The sequence below is a fragment of the Bradysia coprophila genome (genome assembly GCF_014529535.1).
Source record: "Bradysia coprophila strain Holo2 chromosome X unlocalized genomic scaffold, BU_Bcop_v1 contig_128, whole genome shotgun sequence".
Lineage (NCBI taxonomy): Eukaryota > Metazoa > Arthropoda > Insecta > Diptera > Sciaridae > Bradysia > Bradysia coprophila.
In genome coordinates, this window is record NW_023503295.1 from 1,155,931 (window position 1) to 1,169,444 (window position 13,514).

At 35.4% G+C, this 13,514-nt stretch overlaps 2 long non-coding RNA genes across 2 annotated transcripts; both read right to left on the reverse strand.

The window, feature by feature from the left end:
- Positions 1–1,555: 1,555 nt before the first annotated feature.
- LOC119067708 lies at positions 1,556–4,995 on the reverse strand. The gene is made up of 3 exons (XR_005085997.1): positions 4,714–4,995; positions 4,286–4,292; positions 1,556–1,567 (listed from the first exon to the last, which is right to left on the reverse strand). It is a non-coding gene; the product is annotated as an uncharacterized LOC119067708 (long non-coding RNA).
- On the reverse strand, positions 1,703–2,292 carry LOC119067700. Its single transcript, XR_005085988.1, has 2 exons — positions 2,116–2,292; positions 1,703–2,049 (listed from the first exon to the last, which is right to left on the reverse strand). It is a non-coding gene; the product is annotated as an uncharacterized LOC119067700 (long non-coding RNA).
- Positions 4,996–13,514: the final 8,519 nt, after the last annotated feature.

The following is a 13,514-nucleotide window of genomic DNA, read 5'->3' on the forward strand; positions in this document are numbered from 1 at the left end:
GATATTAACCAATTTCAATGATAAAAACTCATAAAAACACAAAATATCAACGAATTTTAATCACATCATTTTGTACACAACAATGCACATGGAAGGTGAATTTGTCACATGAAGAAAAATGTACGGAATTTGGTGCGGTCAACTACACAAACATGGCATATTTTTGATGCAATGTTTTGACCATCATGTAATTAATCAAATATTAACTTTTAGACGCTATTTATGTTAATAATATTAATTGTCGAACTATTTACTACCTAAAAACACCAAAACTTTGTCCGTTAATAATTCTTTTGTCAATAAAAACCTTAAATTAGACCACACCGATCTTACGATTTTCTTAAGAAATGTACATCTTTGCACTGAGATGGTGCACTGGTATCATTTTATGGTTTTATCAAATAAGTAAACATATTAACCCTAGACAGTATCATTGTGTCTCAGAGACTCTCTTCATTTTTAACTCATAGATAAAATTTGATTTTTGATCGGTATACCATAGCCAATCGTAATTTTTACATGTCAATGATTTTCGCATTACGTATCGCAGTTTTGTTTATGTTACGTTTAATCCTGTAAACAAATATGACCACCGAGGACGATTTCTACGGTTTTAGTGACCAAAGAAATGATATATTTGATGAATGTTCATCAGACGAAGAACACCACGAAAGTATCTGTTTAGATTCGAGTGACGAAGAGGATAGTGATACGGAGGATGCGATGAGTGATTGGTCAGATCTGAATGATTCAGAAACCAGTGATGATGACACTAAAGAAACGAGTAAAGATGGAACAAAATGGGCCAAAGTTCCGTACAAGTCAACAAACCTGAACTATAAGAATACGTTTTCGAATATATCTGTTCACCAGGTTAACTTACCGCCCGATACTGTGATTAAGAACCCGGAAGATGCGTTTTTCTTGTATTTTAATGATTTCATTATAACTGAAATCGTAAAATATACAAACATCGAAGCTGAAAACCATACCGAAAATTGGAAACCTGTGGATGTTATCGAAATGCGAGCGTTTTTCGGATTGCTACTAACTGCTGGACACCTCAAACAGAACAACACGAACTACATAACTTTGTGGAGCGTTAAGTACGGGTCACCCATATTTCGTGCGACAATGAGCCTCGTCAGATTCAAATTACTTCTAAGATTTATCCGTTTCGATGACAAGGCGACCCGGTCAATTCGCAGAGCTACAGAAAAACTGGCGCCGATACGGGATATATTTGAGGAATGTAACAAGATGTTCGCTAAGTTCTATATTCCAGGACATTTTTTGACAGTTGATGAGCAGATGATTGGTTGGCGAGGAAGGTGTCCATTTATGCAATTCATGCCACAGAAACCTGATAAATATGGCATGAAAATGTTTTGGATATGCGATGCTAAAACAGCGTATCCGTTGAGCGCGATACCGTACCTTGGTAAAGAAGGAAATGAAAGAGCAAAAGCTGGACTCGGTGAACGAATTGTTTTGAAATTGTGCGAGCCATATTTTCAATCTAACAGACACGTTACGTACGACAACTTTTTTGGATCGTTGGACCTGGCTAAAACTCTACTAAACAACAAACTGACATCGCTCACCACCGTGAAAAAAATAAAAGATTCGTGCCGGCATCATTTCAACCTAACAAACTCCGCACAATTCATTCGTCGATTTTTGGTTTCAAGAAAAAGGCAACTTTAGTCTCGTATGTGCCGAAGCGCAGCAAAGCTGTGATTTTATTGTCGACTATGCACAGTTCAGTGGATATCGTTGATATTGAACACAAGAAACCAAAAATGATTTTGGACTACAACAACACCAAAGGCGGTGTTGATACGTTCGACCAAATGATTCACAAGTATTCGTCTAAACGAAAGACAAATCGTTGGCCGCTTTCTTACTTCTTCAACCTAATGGACGCTTCAGCACTCGCTGCCTATAACATTTGGATTACAACCAACCACTCCTGGAAGACCCAAGTCGCCGACAGACGATGCCAATTTCTCAAAACTTTGTGCGAGAATTTGGTCACTCCACTAATTGCTAGAAGAATGAAGAATTTGGTTGGCGTTTGCTTGGAGACAAAGGCTGTAATGGATCTGTTCTTACCATCTGCTATCAACAACGACAGACCCAAACTCGGATCAGAAGAACCAAAAACAAATGAAAAATCCAAACCGGAGGGGAGTGGGCAAAAGCGACGATGCAGATTCTGCCCATATTCCATTGGACGAAGACAAAACCAACAATGTGGTCGCTGTGAGGTTAACGTTTGCAACTCGCACTGTACAAAAACAATTATTTGTCAAAAGTGTTTAAATTAAAACAAAAAATCAAACTCACAACACAATTGATTCAAGAAGATGTACTGAATAAATTTATAACAAATGTCGCTGTTTATATTATGAAGCCCTACATGGTGGTGCACCCAGACAAAAGTGTTTGGCGAGAAACGACACGTCCATGAACACGTTTTGACACACAAAGCAGTTATTCGCTTACAATTGCTAAAGTCAACAAAGAATTGATTTTTCGATTCCTTTTTTGTGTATACGTTATACGAATGACGTTTGCACTGTTAAAATATTAAACGTATTTAGACACTGCAATCTGTACACTATCAAGTTTAAAGAAATTTTTCCGTTTGATTTTTTAGTGTATCATTTCATACTGCCTGGGGTTAATCGCATTATTTTCATGAAAAAATTAATCTTTAGGCTCTAAAGATTAATTATAACGTTAATTTGCGTATTTTCATTTGTAATTATTTTCCAAAACTGATAAATAATGTAGCTGGTCAGGTACACCTGCACGGTCAGCTATACCCTCGCTTACCTTATTACAATCCAATACCGTATACGTATAAAATATAGTTTTCCATCTGCAATTTCGCCCATAAATGAAAATTATTTCCATTAGGACAAAACCAAATTGTTCGTGTTAATTTCCATTTCTTTTTACACCAGAAAAAAGCACCCAATAACTTTCTGGTACATAATTCTCAACTTAGCAACAAACTTCTTCTTCGGTTCGGTATTGGAATAGTGATGAAGTTAAATTATTTGGATGTTAACTAAGTACTCCAGTGTACGGAAAAACATTTAAACATAAACTTTGGCCCAAACAAAATATATATATATTTGTGTGTATCCCCATTTCTCTCTCTCCGTCCGTGTTTCATAAATTGTAATAACTTCTAAAATTTTGTTTATATGCAAATACACAAGCAACAAATTACACCATATGTTCGGGGATTATTCCGATATACCAATATGTTCTCCATTCATGCATTTATATATAGTAAAACATTGGTATCCAACAACACCTATACCGTATTTTACAATAGACTTTACGCGCGTGGCTAATAATTAATAAAATGATATCAATTGATGAATACAGACACACGCCCAACCACTCCATATTATACATTCTGGTTACACGGAATAAACACTAAACTTTAAATATGCTTTCAATTTGGTTAAAGGTGTGTGTGTGTGTCTGTGTATGGGTGGAATGTACTCTTACATTATCATTTTCCGAACACTTTTTCCCACTGATCGGGAAGCTTATACCTGCTAATAAAGAAAAAGCGGAGGATTCCAAAGTTAATTTATATTAAGTGGCGCTTTTGTATAAGTAAATTTTAAATTAATATAAGAAATACGTTCCACGTTGAAAAAGTTTCTTCTTTTTTTTCGGGAGGGGGGAGGGCAAAATATTATAAATTAGCACAAAATCTGGTTGGATTACTCGTTCAATGGAAATACACAAGAACCCGGGTACCTAATTTATAATACTGGCGTATAGGAAATATCGTTATAGTTTTCGCTAATCTGACTATGCGTACGTATATAACATTTTCTCGTTCATTGAAAATGTTCGGGGTGGTAGAACATTGGATGCATGCATGCAGCAATTAATAATCTATCTAAATTATACTTGTTTATAGTTTGGAACATTTGGAAAATTAATTTACCCCGCTTTGAATAATTTTAGGTAAGAGAGGTGGCATGGATGTTGTACTCGTGTTGTTCTATGTTCAATTATACTTATAAACGAATTTACATAAAATATTATGGCTTTAGATAACATCGACATAAAGTGCAGGTTATTACTTGTGTTGTTATTATATATAATTATTGACGTCGTCGTTCGCCTGTACTACTTGTGTTGGTATCCCCAGCAATTGTATAATAGGATTAGCAAATTGGTTTAGAAAATGGTTTATTGACCAACCGAAACACTAACTCTATACGAGTAACATTCTTCCGTGAACTACTTATGTCCTAGAGTATACTTAGATCTAAAATCCAAATCAACGGGTTTATGCTTTTAGCACATCAAAAAAAAAACTGTTTTTTTTTTCCTATGGCAATTAGAGAGGTTTGTTTGTCACAGTGTTGCATAAATTATAGACACAAAAGACATAAAAAACATTTTAATCATTGTGTTTGGGTGAACAAAAGCTATTTTGCAATTTCGTTTCACAGAACTCTCTAACATTTCCCATTTAAATGGCAAAACTTTAGTGAAAAGAAAAACTACAAATTATTTACAACCAGTCGTTAACTGGTAGGAGAAAAATAAACCATGGAAATAGACGAAGTTATATTTGAAATGAGATTATAAAATGCGTGTTAAAATCAGTGTTCTCGAAAAAAGAAATAATCGGGACCGGGAACGGATCACTTGGTTATGACATACAACCCCAGTGAAAATGTCGGTCTCACGAGACCATGAAATACGTATTCTCAACGGTCTAATTCCAGTCTCAAAATTGCTGGAATTCTCAATTAGGTCTCAAAATATTTTTGTTTTTGCTAAAATCATTTCGGATGAACAAATGAGAATACCGTAGACCAAACGAGTAGTCTCTTTTCGAATATTATTTCGCCAGACTGTGCGAGACTGGATGAGTCGTCTCGTTGCAGTAATATACTCAGATCGCTTGAGACGAAACAAGTAGTCTCTTTGCTAACATTTATTGGTGAACTGTGCGAAACTGGATGAGTGGTCTCGTTTGAAGAAAATATTTTCTTCGATATCTGAGACCGGTTGAGTGGTCTTGTTTGAAGAAAATATTTTCTTTGATATCTGAGACCGAGTGAGTGGTCTTTTTGGAAGAAAATATTTTCTTCAATTACTGAGACCGGTTGAGTGGTCTCATTTGAAGAAAATATTTTCTTTGATATCTGAGACCGGTTGAGTGGTCTCATTTGAAGAAAATATTTTCTTTGATATCTGAGACCGAGTGAGTGGTCTTTTTGGAAGAAAATATTTTCTTCAATTACTGAGACCGGTTGAGTGGTCTCATTTGAAGAAAATATTTTCTTTGATATCTGAGACCGGTTAAGTGGTCTCATTTGAAGAAAATATTTTCTTTGATATCTGAGACCGGTTGAGTGGTCTCATTTGAAGAAAATATTTTCTTTGATATCTGAGACCGGTTGAGTGGTCTCATTTGAAGAAAATATTTTCTTTGATATCTGAGACCGGTTGAGTGGTCTCATTTGAAGAAAATATTTTCTTTGATATCTGAGACCGGTTGAGTGGTCTCATTTGAAGAAAATATTTTCTTTGATATCTGAGACCGGTTGAGTGGTCTCATTTGAAGAAAATATTTTCTTTGATATCTGAGACCGAGTGAGTGGTCTTTTTGGAAGAAAATATTTTCTTCAATTACTGAGACCGGTTGAGTGGTCTCATTTGAAGAAAATATTTTCTTTGATATCTGAGACCGGTTGAGTGGTCTCATTTGAAGAAAATATTTTCTTTGATATCTGAGACCGGTTGAGTGGTCTCATTTGAAGAAAATATTTTCTTTGATATCTGAGACCGGTTGAGTGGTCTCATTTGAAGAAAATATTTTCTTTGATATCTGAGACCGGTTGAGTGGTCTCATTTGAAGAAAATATTTTCTTTGATATCTGAGACCGGTTGAGTGGTCTCATTTGAAGAAAATATTTTCTTTGATATCTGAGACCGGTTGAGTGGTCTCATTTGAAGAAAATATTTTCTTTGATATCTGAGACCGGTTGAGTGGTCTCATTTGAAGAAAATATTTTCTTTGATATCTGAGACCGGTTGAGTGGTCTCATTTGAAGAAAATATTTTCTTTGATATCTGAGACCGGTTGAGTGGTCTCATTTGAAGAAAATATTTTCTTTGATATCTGAGACCGGTTGAGTGGTCTCATTTGAAGAAAATATTTTCTTTGATATCTGAGACCGAGTGAGTGGTCTTTTTGGAAGAAATAATTTTTCCGATTTCTGAGACCGGTTGAGTGTTCTCATGTGAAGAAAATATTTTTTCAATTCTTTGAGACCGGTCGAGTGGTCTCTTTTGAAGAAAATATTTTTGGCAATTCTTTGAGACCGGTCGAGTGGTCTCTGTTGAAGAAAATATTTTTGGCAATTCTTTGAGACCGGTCGAGTGGTCTCTTTTGAAGAAAATATTTTTTCAATTCTTTGAGACCGGTCGAGTGGTCTCTTTCGAAGAAAATATTTTTTCAATTCTTTGAGACCGGTCGAGTGGTCTCTTTCGAAGAAAATACTAATTTTAAAAATAAATGCAACCGAATAGTTGAGGTTTTGCGTTCTTTTGGTTCGTTCTGCAGATCCAGTGAGACAACTGTTTTAAATTAAATCAAACGTTTTATTAACAAAGGAAATTGAATTGGTCAAAACAACGAAAAAAGTATGAAAACGACGCTTTTTGCGTCAACAAAACGAAAAAAGATAAATGCGAATGTACACTAAAGGTACGAAAATGACGTTTTTTGCGTCAAAAAAGATTCATGCAAATGTACACCAAAGGTAAGAGACAAAGAGGTAACAATTTCTATTCAGGATCTTTGTCGCTCGTTTCTTGAAAATTTGAAAAAATATTTGCGTCTGGGTTTACACAATAAAAGATTGAAGGAGCGGTATTAGCTCGGAAACAAATGACAAAACGCAACCGTTTCTCAAATCGGAGTTTGACGGGAAATTTCAATTGATGACACACACACAGAATATTTTCAAAAGATCCAGTCGTCCGCCTTCATTCCGTTTTGCCTCAGTGTACGTGACAGTTGTCATTGTGCTCTATTGTATGAAATGCCAACTGTCATGTACACAGAGGCAAAACGGAATGACTGTGAATTCAGACTTGTATACGATTTTTCATGCGATTTGACAGATAGAATGTCAAACAAATATTGACAATATTATGTAGTGTATGACTAGAATTTCTTAGATTGGCGGGGTTTAGGTAAAAATATCACCAATAAATACCCTCTCTAGCAACCTAACCACACTTATTAAAGTGTTAAAAATGCATTTTATACGTAAAATTAGAAATTAGTCAACAGTGTATGATTCTACGAACAAAGGAATAAGGTGGTATTTCGACAGAGTCAAAACGAACTTTTTTTTTGCTAGAGAGAGTATTACACCAATAATCTGTAAAATGAAGTTTTGTATGCAATTAAATAATTATCCGCAATAAGAAAAAAAACCTCAAGAAAAACAAAAGTTCGAGAAGTAGCTTTGCAGAAAACATTTTCGTTTGGTTTAATGTAAATCCGCCCAAAAACCCTAAGGGGTGAAAGTGTGACGCAAGTCCTTGTTTCTACTTACAAAATAACTGATATCGCTAAGGGTGACGCACTTCGCGCCTCAACGCAAAAGTGTTATGAACAAAAAAATTGAAGATAGAAAATTTTAGAAAAAAATTGCGTCACAAGTGGCAGATGATTCAGGACATATTTTTCTCTATTTGAACTATTTTCCTAACAGTAGTTACCTCAACATCTGCCACTTGTGACGCAATTTTTTTCTAAAATTTTCACACTTTCACCCTTTAGGGTTTTTGGGAGGATATCAGTTCTTTTGGAAGTTGAGGTGTAAGGGTAACTAGTTTTGTAAACAACTAATGTCGACAACAGCTCAAATCCCACAAAATACCGATGGAAGTTTGGAAGTGCCAGAGGAGTCATCGTTCATCCCAAAATTTTGGAACCAACCTTGGAACACCTTACTTATATCGAAAATAGCCAAAATCCATCGAAAAATCCGATGGAACTTAGGAAGTGCCAGAGAAATCATCTGTCATCCCAAAATTTAGGAACCAACCTCGGAGCACCTCACTTATGTCGAAAATAACTCAAATTCATCGAAAAATCCGATGGAAGTTAGGAAGTGCCAGAAGAATCATCTCTCACCCCTAAATTTAGGAACCAACCCTGGAGCACATCACTCATGACGAAAATAACTCAAAACCATCAAAAAATTCCATGGAAGTTAGGAAGTGCCAGAGAAATCATCTGTCATCCCAAAATTTTGGAACCAACTTCGGAACACCTCACTTATGTCGAAAATAACTCAAATTCATCGAAAAATCCGATGGAAGTTAGGAAGTGCCAGAAGAATCATCTCTCACCCCTAAATTTAGGAACCAACCTTGGAGCACATCACTCATGACGAAAATAACTCAAAACCATCAAAAAATTCCATGGAAGTTTGGAAGTGCCAGAGGAGTCATCTGTCATCCCAAAATTTTGGAACCAACCTTGGAACACCTTACTTATATCGAAAATAGCCAAAATCCATCGAAAAATCCGATGGAACTTAGGAAGTGCCAGAGAAATCATCTGTCATCCCAAAATTTAGGAACCAACCTCGGAGCACCTCACTTATGTCGAAAATAACTCAAATTCATCGAAAAATCCGATGGAAGTTAGGAAGTGCCAGAAGAATCATCTCTCACCCCTAAATTTAGGAACCAACCTTGGAGCACATCACCCATGACGAAAATAACTCAAAACCATCAAAAAATTCCATGGAAGTTTGGAAGTGCCAGAGGAGTCATCGTTCATCCCAAAATTTTGGAACCAACCTTGGAACACCTTACTTATATCGAAAATAGCCAAAATCCATCGAAAAATCCGATGGAACTTAGGAAGTGCCAGAGAAATCATCTGTCATCCCAAAATTTAGGAACCAACCTCGGAGCACCTCTTTTATGTCGAAAATAACTCAAATTCATCGAAAAATCCGATGGAAGTTAGGAAGTGCCAGAAGAATCATCTCTCACCCTTAAATTTAGGAACCAACCTTGGAGCACATCACTCATGACGAAAATGACTCAAAACCATCAAAAAATTCCATGGAAGTTAGGAAGTGCCAGAGAAATCATCTGTCATCCCAAAATTTTGGAACCAACTTCGGAACACCTCACTTATATCGAAAATAACTCAAATCCATCGAAAAATCCAATAAAAGTTATGAAGTGCCAGAGGAATCATCTCTCATCCCAAAATTTAGGAACCAACCTTGGAACACATCACTCATGACGAAAATAACAAAACACTTTTTCCAACATTTACCAATCATTTACAATCATAATTCATACTTACTAGCTGAAAACACACACACACACGCAAAACACGCTGTTATATGGCATTGTATGGAAACTTCCGGGAGTCCTAGCTCCCAAAAACGCTTGTTGGGGGTATGCAAGCGTTTTTGGGAAAATTTAGAAAAATGTAGTAAAACTTACAGGTTTCTTCGATGAAAATTATTTCATATACACTGGCTGAGCCAGATTAGAACTTTTTGGATTCTTTTTTTTTCTGAAGTTGAAACTCAGATCAAAGAACCTTTGGTCCGTACTTTCATTGGCCTGGGAAATTTTTCAGTTTTTAATAAGAAGTTGTTCGTTCACACTAAAATTAAAAACCTCGATTCTTCAGAAGAATTTCTTCTTCTCGATTTCCATCATTTCCCTTGGATATAATTAATTGGTTGGGATGGATGGTCGAAATTACACATCTCCGTCGATTGCTCGAACAAGCAGTAATTTATTCTCGATACCGAATTGCCACAGTATATCTTATATCGCAGTACCATATCACAAAATTATTCCGATAAATTATTATCGGATACATTATGATATCGCCAAGTTTTATTTGAATTAATTAAACTTAATTGTATACACTTCCCCACAACTCTTTTACACACTCAACCGCACATGCATGGCTGGCTGAAAATATTGTCGTCTAAATGAGAACGTTTCACCATAATTCGATTATCTTCATACGTATGGTTAAAATGCAAAAGATATATTGACAGTGATAAACTAGTGGTATATCAACTCCAGGATTTATCAACAAAATGAATTGGAAGATGGCATAGCACACATATGTCCAACGATTTTCTCAATGATGAAACCAATAAATCGTTCGGAAATCTTATATATAAATGGGTACATTTGTATACGACCGGCCAACAATTGGTCATAGAATTTCAAAATATATGGTGGCATATGGTTACTAATGATCGTATTTGCTATACTTTGGTTTGTTTTCGTAGATATATATATATGGGTCGTGGATCCCCATGTATGTCTAGATATATTATATCACTGCTGAAATGATGCTTATAATACATTCCTTCTAAATCATTTAAACTGTTGGATTTGAATAATGTCAGTCGTTATTATGATTGTTGTAAGATTGTACACATTGAGAGTGGATTGATGAGTAATTTACATTCCAATTTTATTTTGTTGGAAATTTCGGAATTAAACTTTAGAAAATTTAAAACGACTCGATGTGTTATTATAAATGAGTCGATTTCGGAATTTGCATGATAGATGGAGACCATTCGAAAGTGGTAAATTAATTTGCGACAAATAATTTTCTGGATGTTGTAAGTTGTATACTGCAGTACTGCTACACCCAAAAACATGAGATTTTGAGAAAGTACGTTTTAAATGTACAATATACGGATCCGTATGAATCGTAGTACACTTGATCCGTACATTCTGTACGATTAATACGTACTTATCAGGTGACAGTTGTGATTTCTATATTTGACACATTAGACGTCTACGACACTTTATATCCTCAAACAAGTTAAGAGTCATATCGCCAAATCTTCAGGTGATTGAGGAACAAGCGGTCTCCGATTTTAATGAGTGATAGCTCCTTGGATCTGTCTTTCAATTCTAGGAAACACGTATCTTTCACTTTTTCTAAAAAAAATTGTTTTCTGTGAAAAGCGTTCAAAAGTGAAGACATGTCAGAGGGTACCGAAAACAGTTTTTCGACAATAACTCAAGAAAAAATTATTTTAAATCCCAACAAAAATCTCTTCGAGAAAAGTGTGACGCAGTCTTTGAAATACAATTGGTAAAATGAATGATATCGCTAGAGTTGACGCTTTCAGCTTCGTTACGCAAAAATTAAATTTTACACCCAATTAGTTCAAACAAGCTGGCTTAGGTTTTCTCATCATCTGCCAAATAATTTTTACAAAAAAAAATTTAGACTGTAAACAACCAAAATTTTACCAAAAAAAATCTGCGTCGAAAAGTGGCAGATGTTCAGGAACAGACCAGCAAGAAAATTTATCTGCCACATGCGACGCAGATTTTTTTGGTAAAATTTTGGTTGTTTCCAGTCAAATTTTTTTTTGTAAAAATTATTTGGCAGATGATGAGAAAACCTAAGCCAGCTTGTTTGAACTAATTGGGTGTAAAATTTAATTTTTGCGTAACGAAGCTGAAAGCGTCAACTCTAGCGATATCATTCATTTTAAAAATTGTATTTCAAAGACTGCGTCACACTTTTCTCGAAGAGATTTTTGTTGGGATATCAGTCGTTTTAGAAGTGTAGTCAACACTGCTTTTTATAACAGTTTACAGTTTTAATTCAAAAATTTGACGAAAATCGAAAATTTTACGAAATTCGAAAATTTGACGAAATTCGAAAATTTGACGAAATTTGACGAAATTCGAAAATTTGACGAAATTTGACGAAATTCGAAAATTTGACGAAATTCGAAAATTTGACGAAATTCCAAAATCTGACGAAATTCAGAAAATTTGACGAAAGTAATTCTCTATCTGCCACCATTCAAAAAATATCTCCAAAACCCCAATTGACCCACCCATTTCCAACTTTCGACATTTTTCACATATGCCCCTCTGTTCTACTCGTAAAACTCTGAGACTTTGCCGAAGAAAGTAATTCACTATCTCTCATAACCCAAAAAAATATTAGTCCTTTCATCCTACGCTCGAGTAGCTCAAAATTTGGTCACTCTAATCACTCTAGCTCAAACGAATCTGACCCGATTTTTTAAATTATTTTATTGTTCGAATCGTGTTACGAATACCTTTCATTTGATGGGTCGCACGCCTCTGTAGGTTTCAATACAGCTAAGCTACAGCCGAAAACACGTTCCCGACCCTCGAAAACCACACTCAGAAACCACTTCGAGGCCAATAAAACAAAATTCTGGTTTTTCCTGGGGTAATGGCGTATCACATTTTCATTTTTATGCCCACCCTGAGGTTCCTGCAAAATTTCATGGAGATTGGCTGACTAGTTTCCGAGATCGACCGTCGATAGATAGACAGATAGACAGATAGACAGATAGATAGAAACATACAGAGTAAGTTGAAAGATTTTGATTGTTTGCAAAACGTTAATTTGGTGAATTTTCTATCAAAATGACCAACTTCAAAACGATGTATCTCCGGCAATTTTAAAGTTACATAGTCGAGTGATAGCTCGTTTTGCTCGTATTTGAAGCGCGAATAAGATAGAATAGGATTTGTGGTGATACAGGCCAAAGGAAAGAAACTTAAATTCTCGCCTATATATAGTTGCCGCGTCTCAAAAAAATTTCTTCGTTCTTTTTTTGGAAGTTAGACTGCGTCAAGTCCGGACATGATTGTTGTAATGTTGTACGAATGTCAGCCTTGGAAAGACCTACAGGTAGAGTTTACGCACCGCTTGGTGCGAGTAGATCCACGAGAGTTACGACTAAAAATATAGTCAATGTTCGGAGAAAAAAAATCACCTGATAATTTTGATGTGGTTAGCCAATGCTTAGATTTGTTAAGTAAAAACTATTATCAAACATTCAGCGCAATTCCCCTATGTATAGACTTCGGAGCAACCACAATTAATACTATTCTTCGATTGACACACTGAAACTGAATTTTTCTGTGTTTAGGGACCGAGTTAAGTTTCTCTATGAGATTTAAGAGTTACAGTTTGATCAATGGATGTAAGATCTTTTTCTCTTTAATTTTTTCTTTTCTTTGATTTTCGCTCCTTTTGAGACTATGAATGTAATGATTTAATAACGACAACTTTTACGTAAATTAACGGTATGTAATTAGGGTAGTGGCCTGTATATTAATCGGAATAAACAAACAAACAAATCAGTATTATTATCGGGTCTATTACTTCCATCGGTCAAAGTATTTTTGATCTGTTTATTTCCAATCTTGTACTTCATTTTTTTTAAACATAAATTCTACTATATAAGGGACCGTATTACCCAGAGTTTGTTATTATTTTTGTCGTCGTTATCGATAACAGATGAACAGCCGTATATGACAGAGTGATAAGCTTTATTTTAAAGGTGTTTTCTTCCCTACTAAACCTTTCTCATTCAAGATAACCGTTTTGTCCAATTTCCGATGTCCCAATCAATATCTAAGAATCACAT